Here is a 13,455-nt window from a genome sequence, read left to right on the forward strand (position 1 = left end):
ACTTTTTTAAGCAATGTTCAGTGAAAGCTGCTATACACACACACATACACACAAATGGATCTAAATGATGTAAAATAAAAATTTACAAAATTCTTTGTTCAAAAACAGGGAATACAGTAAAGAATTTTTTCATTAATCTATGTATTAAAGAAAAAATCTTATATTTCCTGTTTTTGAACATTTAATGATCCAATAAATTTTGTAAACTTAATTTGCATTATTTAAATTCCCTCGTATGTTGATGCTCTATCTTGAATATTGAGCATTTTTTTCAGCATAGGATTGTTTCTAAATATTCATATTTTGATATTATATATTTGTATGCTACTATTTAGAAAAAAAATCTGTAAAATCCAAAGTAGTGTATCAAGTGAGGGGGGGGGTATCTTAATTTGGGAATTAATGCATTGTTTCAGAATAATTTGTAAACTGAAAAAGCACAAGGACATTTCTTAATTGTGGAACATGATTGATATGATGAAGATTTTATAATTGATCATAGATTAACGTTTTTTTTTCAAAAATTGGGTCAGTTGACCCTATAAAAATTGAAAATTGTATTCCTCCATTGCGAAATAAAAAACAAAACAAAAAAACAAAACAAAAACAAAGAATCATTTTAATTGAAAACATAAAACACAAAATTGCATAATCTTATCCGCATTTAATGATCTGGCACCATTCTGCTACTATGTGAAATCACCACTGTTTCACGTAAATAGTAATAATACTAAATTAATAAACTTATAGTGGCACCAGCCTCAGTTAATGCCACAGAAAATGGTCATGAAGGAGACTGAAAAAAAAAAAAAAAAAAAAAAAAACGAGGATGAGGAACACTGACCAGATCACCACTGGAAGAGTACAAAAGTACTAGAACCTTGTGGTAGCTTGTCATCACTAAAATTCCAAAAACTAACGGTCATTGTTAAGAAATCAATGGTAAACGGCTGTTATGATAATGCAAAATAAATTGCAAAGGTTATCAAAAGAGATGGTAAGTGGTGGAAATCTTAGGAGGCTCTGGGAGAACAGTCGAGTTATTATAAGCAAGAAATCATAGATAATGACTTATGTGAAAACTTTTTTTTTTGAGTAAATAATAAAATAAACAGCAGAATAGTAGAAAAATTCTATACCTAGTACACTGACGGTTAAGAAATTTAATCTAATATCACCGTATATAGTTTGATACCGAGAGTGCTGCAATATTGTAGACCTATGCTAAACTTATAGTTAAGCATAAAATAAAATTAAAACAAGGAAATCTATTCATAGTTAAGTGCAACATTAGATACTAAAATACAGGGTAGAATGATAAAATTGTTGCCGTAAAAAAGACAACATGATTCCATTTCCGTTTGATGAAAACCGTTTTTTTTTTGTTTTGTTACAGACCATCTACTAGTTGGCTAATTGTGTACAAATCCCTTAAGGAATAGGAGCCTTCTGTCATGTCTGAAATTGACACAGGAGCCTTCTATCATGTTTGAAAGTGAGATCAGAGATGCATCACTGTACAACATACTCTCCACCGATCCAACTTATTATAACAGGACCATTGCCACCACCCTCAAAATGCAAATCCAGATGGTTCAATGATTGAGGACACAGCTTGACAAAGTTTCCTGCCATGGTCATGGTCTTTGGTTTCAAGTGAGGGTCACATCATGCCACCTCACATCTTCAAAGTCGGCTTGAAAGTCAACACCAAAAGTATACCTGGATGTGCTGAAGAGTGCGGTGATCCTCTGGCGCAATCAGGTGGCCACTGGCAGACCCTGAGTGTGGCAGCAGGACTGTGTCGGCCCACAAGTCCAAAGAGACCCGGGCTTGGCTTCAGAAAGAGTGCTACGATTTTATACCCTTCTCTCACTGAACCCCCCCTTCTCCCCTGACCGGAACCCGCTGAACTACTTTGTTTGGTCATACATCAAGAACAACACCAGCATAACCTCCCACAACACAACACCTGATCGCCGCCATCCATTGAGCTCCTGCCGGCGCTTGTTCCAGAGCTGTATTGAGGTGGTGATGGAGGCTGAAGGTGGCTATATAATAGTTTCCTAAATTGATTTTTTCAATAAAAGTTTTAAAATAAAGCTGTAGTGTTGTTTTCTTTAGGGCAATAAATTTATCGTTCCACCCTGTAGATACTAAAATGGGTATAAATAACAGGGCCATATAAAAATTCAAGTGTAGTTCCTACATCAATTTGTATAATTTATTGCTAATAATAATCTTTTTGAATAATAAATGTCTGTCATAGTAAGTACAATTAAAAAAACAAAACCTTTTTTAATTATGTAAAAAAAGTCATTTTCAGATTAATAAGAGTTAATATGAATAGAATAAATGGTGCTTCTTCAGATTTGCACTTGATAGTGATAAACAAAAATAAAAACTTATATTGTACCTAATTGTCATGGAATGAAGATTTTATATTTCGAAAATCAAAAATTATTATTTTTTATTTACGACAAACAAATTTATCCATTTTTTTACCGATAAATGACAAGCGAGGCCAAATTTCTCTGGAGAACATAAGACGAAGTAATCAGTGATTATTTTCAGTTTCCATGTGCATTAGGGTTGTCTGCCCTTGTTTACTGATTCGTTGATTTCATTAATTTTATCCTCATCGAAAAAGAGAAAAATTTAATTTTCTTGAATAAAAAACATTACTAGATCAAGTTACGGGATTTAAAAAAAAATTTTTATCTTCGTTCCTGGTCCGTGACTAGTATGTACATCATACAGACACTTCTGTATTTTCTTTAATTTTAAATGCTGCCATAAGCGTCACTCTGAATAAAGACCAAAATTTCTATAGCTGTTGCAATATTTTAGATTGAAAGTTGTCAAAAGTTATCTACTTTTATTAAATACTAGCAGGACCTGTGTGCCAGTGTTGCCCAGTGGACACAAAGCTGGAACAGATTCGTGAACAAAATAAAATCATTTGGCTTCCACTGTCAGGTATTGTCTGCCATTGGAAATCACCGTTCTTGTCTACCAATTCATTAGATGCCCTTTTCACCCTTATTGAAACAGAGTAAAATTTGATTTTCTTGAATAAAAAAACAAAATTACTTGATCAAATTATGTGATTTGAGGAATGTTGCATCTTTATCCTGTGACTGGTAGGTACATAATACAGATGTTTCTGTATTTTCTTTACTTTTGATTGCCGCCATAAGTGCCAATCTGAATAAACACCAAATAAATATTTCTTCTTTATTTAAACTTGTAGTTTAATTCTTTTTAAAACAATAAATATTCTGTCTTCTTACCATAAAATTAATTGTCAGTTAAATATTCTTCAAGTCAATAAAACAAATAACATTTTTTTAAAAACGTATTTTAAATTGTGCAGTAGTTGATAGGACAACAATTTGATTTTTTAACAATTCACTTTAGAATAAATTTTAAAGCTGGATTTTTTTTTTTTTTTTTTTCACCAATCACCACCTTTGCTAATGAGACGATCTCGTGTTTTTTAAATATGCGTGAAAGGTGCTAGCGTACCTACGAACATGAAATGCGGTGACGTATCATAATAGATACTTTAAAAAATGTAAAGTCACAAATTTTAGAAAACATTTTTTTTATGAATTTAAATGAGAAAATTTGAAAACCTGAAAATGTGAAATAATGAAATAATTTTTTATTTTTTTGCTGTTGTTGTTAAAATCCGAATTTTCACTAATAACCTGGCTTATCAAGGAAAGATTAGCCCAATTAAGTTTTTTTTCTTTTTCTTCATAATGTTGTTATAAGAGGTCAAAGCCTCCCAAAAAGAAAATACGTCTTGTATCGGTGCTGTTTGAAATCCGTGTATGTAATCGCTTGATTTAAGTGTGCTCCTTGATAAATCCAGGTTATTGGCAAAAATTCGGATTTTAACAAAAAAAGTAAATTAAAATTATTTTATCATTACACAACATTTTCAGGTTTTCAAATTTTCTCATCGAGATACTTTAAATTAATTAAATTTATCTCCTCCTCCAGAAGTTGCAGCTGCCTAAGAGAGAAGTATCCAAACAGGCACTGTTGTCCCTGACCCAAAAGAGTGAATACAATGCACCTCTCACCCCCCCCTTATAAAACAGTAATTAACAATTAGAGTGATGCAAAATTGTAGCTCTATGTAAGATTAAGTTAAACAGAGGAAAATCAATTAAAACTATTATATTTAACAATCGTCTGTCTTAAACCCATGTCTAATAGCAGTAGGTAATTTCTGAAAGAACTTAAGAAATAAAAAGAAAAAAAAAGGTGGAAGGCAGTAGCTGAGCTTGTAATTCTTTTATTTCAGACTTAATTGATTCCACTTTTCCATAAAATATGAGTCACAGATAATATATAGGACAAGGTTTCTTTTCTTCTTTTTTATTTTTGTAGGTATTCAGCAGAAATGATGCTATAGAAATGCATTCCTTAATTGAATGACAAGGTTTCACGCATTTGGAAACAACTAATAAGCATTATGATATTGCTTATAACTTGTCTTCAATTAAATATAGCTTCAATTCTAGATATCAGCCTTAACTGATAAGAGTTTATCTCCTATCCAGGATGTTAGATACATGGTCAAGTGGGGTTTTGAAATGCAAGTACAATAGAAGTGCATTTTGGGGTACAAAAATTGCTTGGGCAGCCCAGTTAACATTTTCCGGTAGGAGAGTCTCTAACCCCTTCTCAAAGAGAGTAGGTAAAACCTGGGAGGTTGAACCTTCAAGAAATGAACAGAACCATATTTCAGCCTTACAGAAACAAGGCTACCGTCAAACTGATTGTCCAGGATGTATTCTAGACTGGTATGAACAAAGCAGCTTACTCAAACTGTGCCAGCTAGGTTTAATCAATAAGAAGTATGATTAAAAATTAATACCATGGATTAAAACTTTTTTTTTTTTTTTTTTTTTTTAACTTTTCAGTTCACTGCCGATGCAATTCCCTACTTGTATGAGAGTCAAGTACACCCTAAAATAGAATACTGTTGTCACATCTGGACACGAGCTGCTCGGAGATACCTATCCTGCCTTGACAGAATTCAAAACAGACTTTGTAATCTAGTAGGCGATGCCCTTTCCCATTCTCTGCAACCTCTTTCCCACAGAGGAGACGTTATGAGCTTGTCTCTGCTCTATCATTATTTTCATGGCAAGTGCTAGACTGAGATCCAATCTATGGTTCCCCCTCCCCTTGCCAATCTTTCACATAAAGCACTTGTCTAGCCGAAATCACTATCAAAAATTTTCCCCACTCTATCAATGGGTGCCTAAATCTAAACATGGATTCCATGAACAAAGCTTCTTTCCTTGCCTGCCCATGAAACTGTTGCACAAGTCTGCTTTCCAGCTGACTATAATATTGTCATCTTCAAATCCAACATAAACAAGTTCTTATTAAACTGTCCTCTTAAATAATCTAATTATACCAAATTTCCACTATTAACGATTACTATGTTATTGTCTCAATGACTATCATGCACACATTAATCCTCATCCTCGAGTGGTGACCCTTTTGTAAAAAAAAAAACTAAAAAAACTGTCAGTAACTCTTCTTGAATATAAGCTGAACAATATAGAGCATAAGACGAGAATCCAAGTTCAGCTGAATAATTCGTAATTAATAAGTTATCAAAAAGTAAAAGAATTGACTTTTTTTCCCTATTCTTTTAAGTTGGTAACTGTGATAAAAAAAAAAAAAAAAATCAACAACCGTTTTTCCATCCAGGAACTTTAAAATATTCTTTTATCGCCAGTAGGGATGAGAGTTATTAGATTAGAGAGTAGTAGATGCTTTTTTTTTACAGAAAAAAAAAAAAAAAGCTACAATAGGTTTTTTGAGCAGTGACAATGGACAATCTTCCTTGGACTTCTGATCAGGAACAAAGTGTATCCTAGACTGAGGTGATTTTTGTTCCAATCCAAAATACCTCTTTTGGGGCAGCTGGATTTTTTCCACATTAAAACTCAACCTTGTGTCAAACTCTGACCTCATGGAGAGACAATAAAAAGGAAGAGTTTCTACCTGGACACCAGATGTGACTATACTGGGGTTTTACCTTGAGAAGTTTAACGTCATGAAGCAAGAATATTTTTATACATGTCAAAACTTATAAGTATCACTAACTGTGCCTACCCGGTTTTTATACGGGAGTAAAAAAAAAAAATTACTTGTTTACAAAAAAATGGAAAGTAATTTTGGTAACTTTAATTTAGTAAGCAAAATATATTGTGAAATAGAAATGCTTAAAAAGTTGTTAATACTTGACATTTACAGATAAGGATAAAAAAAAAAAATTGATAGAAATATGGAAACTTTCCTCTAATACTTAAAAATACAACCTATTTGTAAGCATTTATTTTGCAGAAGTCATGACATGATTGCTTCCCTTTACTGTTTAAAAATATTCAGCAAGTGAAGAGTAAAGTTGCCACTCGAAGTTTTCTTTTTCTGAATAAATCTTTAAAAAAAAAAAAAAAGTGAAATCAAATATTTTTACTGATAACATAATAGAAGGAAAAATGAAAAATATAGGCTAGCTTGAGTCAAGTATCGATATGTCAGACATTTGCTATTTAGGACTAACTTCTAATATCCAACTGACTTAATTTTATCTATTAAGTAAGCAAAAATGTTTTCCTCTCCAATATAACTGCCAGAATATTTCACCTAGAAAGGACATCTAGAAAAAAATGGTGACAAAATTGATATAAAAAAAAAAAAAAGGTACATTTTGGCAAATGTATTTGGTTATGAGTCTGCCAACAACTTAACATACAATCGAGAAAGTAGAATGCTGCAGTCAAGAGTGAAGAATTACAACAAGGGAAAAATAAAGTCTGAAAATTTAAAAGGAAACTCTAAAGTCTAAAAACTTACAATTGGAACTTTGCCATAAAACTACTGAAGCTTAAAGAACTGTGTTTGTGAACAAAAACCAGTGGCATAATTGTCTGCTATAATCAATGTTTGCTCAAAGCTGTGTGCTTTTGTGCGTGAAAAGGTTCTGCAATTTGGGCACAAACAGAAAATATGAATACGCACAAGATTTTCAAGATGGAATTCTTTAACAGATCAAATTAATCATAAATAATAAAGGTTCAGTGTTATCTATAACAAGCTAAGGCATTTTGTGTCCACATGTACATTATCACCTTATCGCACATTTACAAAACAAAAAAAGCAAAAAAGATTGTCCAATCAGTAAATATAGTGATTGGGGATTAATATTATGTGACTAAAGTAAAAAAATTCTGACTTTACCCATTTTAAAATGAATAGTTCCAAAATCGAATTCTGTCATATCATTGATTAAAATTGGTATACTTTAAATTAAATACATTTTAAACAGTAACATTTTATTGATTCGAAAAATATTTATCTGACAATTACTTTTATAGTAAGAACACGCAGAATATTGTTTTAAAAATAATTAAATTGTTACAAATTTAAATACACAATGGGATATATTCTTTATTTATTTACGGACTTTTATACACGTTTTCATAGTTGTTTCACAACGTTTCGGCCAACTATTTCTCTGACCTTCGTCAGATGATCAACCATGACGGGATAGGAATGCTGAGTCTTAACTGTATTCTCAGTAATTACTGCCTTCTATAGTTGCCGTCGTCTCACCACGTTTTGGCCAACTAATCCTCTAGCTGGCTTTTGAGTAGGATTGAAACCACTATCTTTGCAAAACAACAACTATGAAGATGAGGATAACATTCGGCAAATAAATAAACAAACATACAAATTACTCATCTCAAAGGATTCCGATAAAATTTTAAAAAAGGGATATATTCTGTTTTATTTATTCAAACCACATTTAGCTAACAATGATAATTATTTTATGGAAGAAGAAATGGTCCTGACATTATTTCAATGAATAGTAAATTATACAGATTGATGTAGAAAACACCATGGAATTTCCACAGAGTTCTGTTAGTTACATTTCTAACATCTTTATTTCTACTCAAATCAAACTAATGCATAGACTGCATAGATGTATGGATATTTTCTTTGTGTTTCCATATCAACATTGGCAAAATGGGGAACTGCCAGTACAAGAAAGAGCAAATGTGAAAAACAAACTAACCACATCCTGCTCGACTACCCAATTCTGGAACTATCCTACATCCAGAATAATGTAAAAAAAAAAAAAAAAAAATCAAGTTACAAAATTATCTGAAAAACACTTCAATTTTCATTTTCTTTAATTATTGGCTTGAAATGAAGTTACAATGATTTGATTATACAAATTATCCTAAAATTGTACCCCCCCCCCATTGTTTATAGAAGAAATCCAAAAGCTAACTTAAAACACTTCCTTCAAAAAATAAGATTTGATCATTTAAAGCCCCTCAAACTGGGATCAATTCCACAAAAATAAAACTTTTCTACACCCAGAACTTCAGTTGTGCAAGCTATTTTCAGTTTTCATGTTTAAGATTGCTTGGCAGTATTTTGGAGTCTGATCTCTTTCCCTTATTTAAAAGTCCAAAAGTGATTCAGTATTATGAACCAATCCTGGATATTTCTGCTAGTAAGTAAACAACTTTCGTTATTGCAATCTGTTGTGGCCTTGCAGACTGGTAATAATCCAAACAAACACAATGATATAGTTAACAAAAGTGTGTTACAAAATCATACACATTATTCTGAGGGTCATAACTGCCACAAATCGCAATCTAACAAGGTGTTAAATGCAAGTATGTTTATAGCACCTGGGTAAGTCCATTATTTCTCAAATAGGTACTTCAGCTAACAGTCATGTAATAAACTCTTGAAATTAAAACATTAAAAACTTAACATAATAATGGCATAAAAATGTACAAAAACGGTATATCAAATACATAATATCTTCTAATAAATGTGTAAGTTGGACCTATTTTCTAGCAATACCGATAAAATAAAAACGTCCTATTTTATACAATAGATGCACCATCTTTTTTTAAATACTGTTTATACATAAGCAAGATCAGTCACAAGATTAACTAATTTGCATATTGGTTTTGAAAAAAGATTTTATTAATTAACTATTCTCTTATTTTTTTAATTTTTAATTCAATGGTTATTTTGATTCTAATATAACAATTATGTTTCACTATATTGTTTTATTTCTTGGACAAATATTTAGCATGTATTCAAATAGTCATTTCTTCAGAGGAACGGAATTGCTTTTCATCAAGTTGCGATCAATTTATTAATTGCAAATTGATTGCTTTTCCTTTCTTTACGTTCACATTTCAAAGACAAAATATATTTGCATGAAAATTGCCAAAATATTAATGTTTATGTGAAGGAGAAAGATTTTGTCTTGTGCAAAGTTATCAATAAAATGTTTATTTTAAATTAATTTTTTGAGTACTATATATATATATATATATATATATATATATAAAAATTCCAAGCGATAAAGTTAGTACATAAACACTTGAAAGGATTGCTAAAGTGATCAATATGGTATTTGAGTGATTGTTACTATCATGCGTGCATACATACTTTGTGAAGGAAAACAGAATTTGTATACAAACAAATTTTTGCAGACACCAGCAGAGAATCAATATTTGAAATTTGTACTGCTGCTGGTATTTCCAGCATTTTAATCCATTTCCATATATATATATAGTCATCCACATACAGTACTGTTTTGCTGTTTCACAGCTCATCTATGCGGCTAGACATATATATATAACACTATAAAAAATATTTTACAGAGTACAATTTTTATGGTGCCATTTCACAGCATTCAGTAAACGTTTCTGAATATTGCAGATTGTATCGGATTCCTCCTTTGTTGTTTTTTCCCCCAGAAAGATTTTTTTTGTTTTTTTTCTTTAGTACCCTGTTCTTTCTAACTTCCTATCATTTTTAAGTCATTGAAGACAAAATTATTTTTTAATGTTGCTTTGAAAACAAAAGTAAATCTATTGGAAACAAGTAACTGCAAAATTATGAAAGGACAAATAGTGAAAATAAAGATTTAGAGCCTGAAAATATTGAAATTTATTATGAAATTTCAGGTTAGGGTTTCAGGTTTGCCATTGTTTTATTCATCAAGGGAAAATTATTTTGAAATCTAGTTCTGCAAAAACAAGAAAAATTTTTTTAAACCTTACAATGGAGACTATTTTGAAGAGATTGTGTTCAAGTTATACTTTTAAAGTATATTAATTATTGATTACTTGTATGTTTTTGTTTTTTACAAAAAGGTTACAATTAGGTGTACTTATATATATAATAAAGCTGTGTGTGTGTACACAAATAGGCTCCTATATCGTTGACTATTATAAAAAACTGACTCCATACAATGATAGAAGAGGTATCGAGAATCAAAAATGGCTATGTTTAATTTTGAACAGTGGTGCTTTATTAAAATTGTGGGGTCTGTGTACGCACCTGGTCCTCTAAAGAAAAAACTTTCACAAGGGTTTTTTATATAGATGCACATAATACTTTGATAAGTATGTTTCAGTTTGGGCAGAGAAGGTATAACATTGTGAGGTCTGCGTTCGCACCTGGCCTCCATAGAATAGAAATATGCCATAAACTTTAAGACTTGATATCTATTCACGTAAGTATACTTTGATAATTATGTTTCAGTTTGAAGAAATATGGTATAAAATTATGGGGTCTGCGTTCGCGCCTGACTTCCATAGAATGAAAATATGTCAAAGTTTAACAAAGTTTTTTAATATAGATCTACATAAGAATATTGTGTGATAAGCGTGTTTAAGTTTGAACAGGTGTGGTATAATAAAATTATGGGGTCTATCTAGATTTGATAGAATGTTTTTAATATTTTTTATTAAATAAAATATAGTTTAAGAAAAATAAGTTGTTTGTGAGTAATGTCAAAACAAATTTAGATAACCGAAATAGGATTTGATCAATATTTAAATATTTTATGATAAAAATGGAAGGATTAAACTATTTGATATTATTTTCTGTCACTATTCTTGTCCTCTTTAAGTAACTGATTTTTTTTTTAATATCAAAGTTACTTAGGCGTTTACGCATTTAAATTTTTCATTGTAAATTATTAAAATATTCGTCAAATCCAATTTCAGTCACCTAAATTGGTTTCAAAAATACTTCCAAACAAATTTTACTTGAACTATATTTAAAAAATAAAAATAAAACAATTTATATTTTAGATGGCGATTCATTTAATATTATTAAATAAATGGAAGGATTAAATAATGAGGTAGATAGAGTATGCCACAGTAAAACATAGAGTCGATTTTATAAAGCATAAATGATGATTGTGAGAAGCAAGAATTACTTCAGCCGAAAAGGATTTGTCTCCGCTGATTGATGATGAGGAAAGAGCAGACACTGAATTTTTAATTATTCATTCAAAAATAAAATTAAAATTATTTTTTTCCATGATAGCTTTGGTTTCGATACATCAAATTTTGAAGTTATTTCTTTACATGCACACCCTTTTCATAACCGTTCACACATCAGAGTCAATTTTTTTTTAAAGGCTCTTTTTGAACCCAGTCAACGATGGGTACTTCTGCTAACATATATATGAAAGGGTTAGCATATGAAGTTTGCAGAAAAGCATGTAAAAAACTAGCAAAAAAAATACTAGACACATTTTTAAAGCTAATCACCAATTGAAAAAAAAAAAAAAATAGGCCTTTTTGTACAAAAGAAAATTGAAGATGTAGTGGAGGATAAAAAGATGCAGAGAAAAGGTAAAGAATAGATATGAAAGGTTGGTTGGTTATTGTTTTTGTTTGATGGCATATCAACCTTTTTCAGGTTATTTAATGCCGAATCTAGTTATTTTGAGGAACGATTTTTAATGGGGTATATTTGTTTTTAAGTCTGATTCTATTTAACCCATAGTTGGGAACCTAACAGGTACTACCACTCCAGGTCAGAGTGGACCTGGCAATTAAAGGGTGGCTCCACACTCCCCAAGGCCCGCAAGCTGGGGCCCTCACCATCAGATATAGTTTTAGGTCATATCCAGGACCGTTGTATAAAGGATTCTTTAAACTGTTTTTATAAAGGCCAATTTTTTTAAAGATATGAGAGTATGGTATGGGGATTGTTTTTATCAAATAACTCTTTAATATTGTTTTATTTGTAGAATCGATTTCTTACTGTTACAAAATCAGTACATTCAGTTAATATGTGAGATATGAAAGGAAAGGCAAGGTGAGAAAATGGTGCGAGGAGGACAGGTAGGTATTTGATTGGGTGAGTAGGAACACCTCAGTTTCTCTTCACACTGCATCAGCTGCTTTTTCACCAAATCTTCGACTTTTTTCATTTTGTATAAAAAGGAAGAGTCCTTTTCTACCATAGATTAAGGTCAGATTCATGAATAAAATAATGATTAGCTTTAAAAATGTGTGTCAGTATTTCAACAAGTTTATTTACATACTAATCCATTAATTCCATATGCTAACTTTTGTTTCAACTTTCATGTTGAAACTTCCTTATATGTAGACAAAAAAGTAGTTGAACTCAGTAACCAAGATGGCTACTATGAATTATGCAAATTAGACCAAACTGATTTGCTTATTCTGAAAGTATATCGAATGAGCAACAATAATTATCTACATCAGAAGTGTCCATCAATAAGTTATCATCCTTAATATAACTTATCATTGATATAACTGATCTTTCAAACTACAATATGAAAAGAGAATCCAGCATCTAAAGTATTAATTTCTGTCAACATTTAATAAAAAACTCCTTTACCAAAAGAATTGGCGAAATTGATAAAAAATAGTGAAAGTAGTCTTAAGTTATAAAACAGTTAATTATAACTGAATATTTCTTGCAGAGAAGCCAACTTCCTTTTCTGCAGCAAGTGTGAATTACAAATGTTAGCTATTTTTTCTATCAGCAGCAAATTTTGTTATTATAGAATAATTATACCAATGCATTCTTTTGTTTATTGACAACAAATAACATTTTACAATTCAGATAAAAACTGCCATGCAAAAACAGGCAATATCTGAAAACTTAATTTTTGATGTTGAAAAATATCATGTGATACTTATGAATGACGTAAGGGAGATAACTCATTTTAATTTGAACATAAGCATTTATTTTTTCATATCTTTATATTGATAACATTATGTGACCGATTTTTGTTTCTGTATATGTGTGCATTTCTCGTATATATGTGACTTACATATTACTATTTTATTTATATTCACTATTAATCTTTATTAAAAAAAACAAAAAAAACTATACAAACTAAAATTTTATTACTTTTTGCTTAACTTAAAACTTCTATTAAACTATTCATCTATTGAGCATTATTGAAGATAATACTGAAACAAAAAATATACATTATGTTGTCATTCTCCTAAAGGCTTAAAAGGGTAAGAATGAAAGTATAATAATAAAAAAAAAATCTAAGGAAGCTATCACATTTTCCTGCAGAAACCAGATCTAACAGAA

General features: G+C 30.7%; 1 protein-coding gene across 12 annotated transcripts in view; it reads right to left on the bottom strand.

Moving 5' to 3' along the window:
- The window catches only part of LOC145293255 (vinculin-like), a 317,004-nt gene that overhangs the window by 66,292 nt on the left and 237,257 nt on the right, over positions 1 to 13,455 (bottom strand). The window lies entirely within an intron of this gene.

The sequence above is a fragment of the Euprymna scolopes genome, chromosome 14 (assembly GCF_053919585.1).
Source record: "Euprymna scolopes isolate OS-2025 chromosome 14, ASM5391958v1, whole genome shotgun sequence".
Taxonomy (NCBI): domain Eukaryota; kingdom Metazoa; phylum Mollusca; class Cephalopoda; order Sepiida; family Sepiolidae; genus Euprymna; species Euprymna scolopes.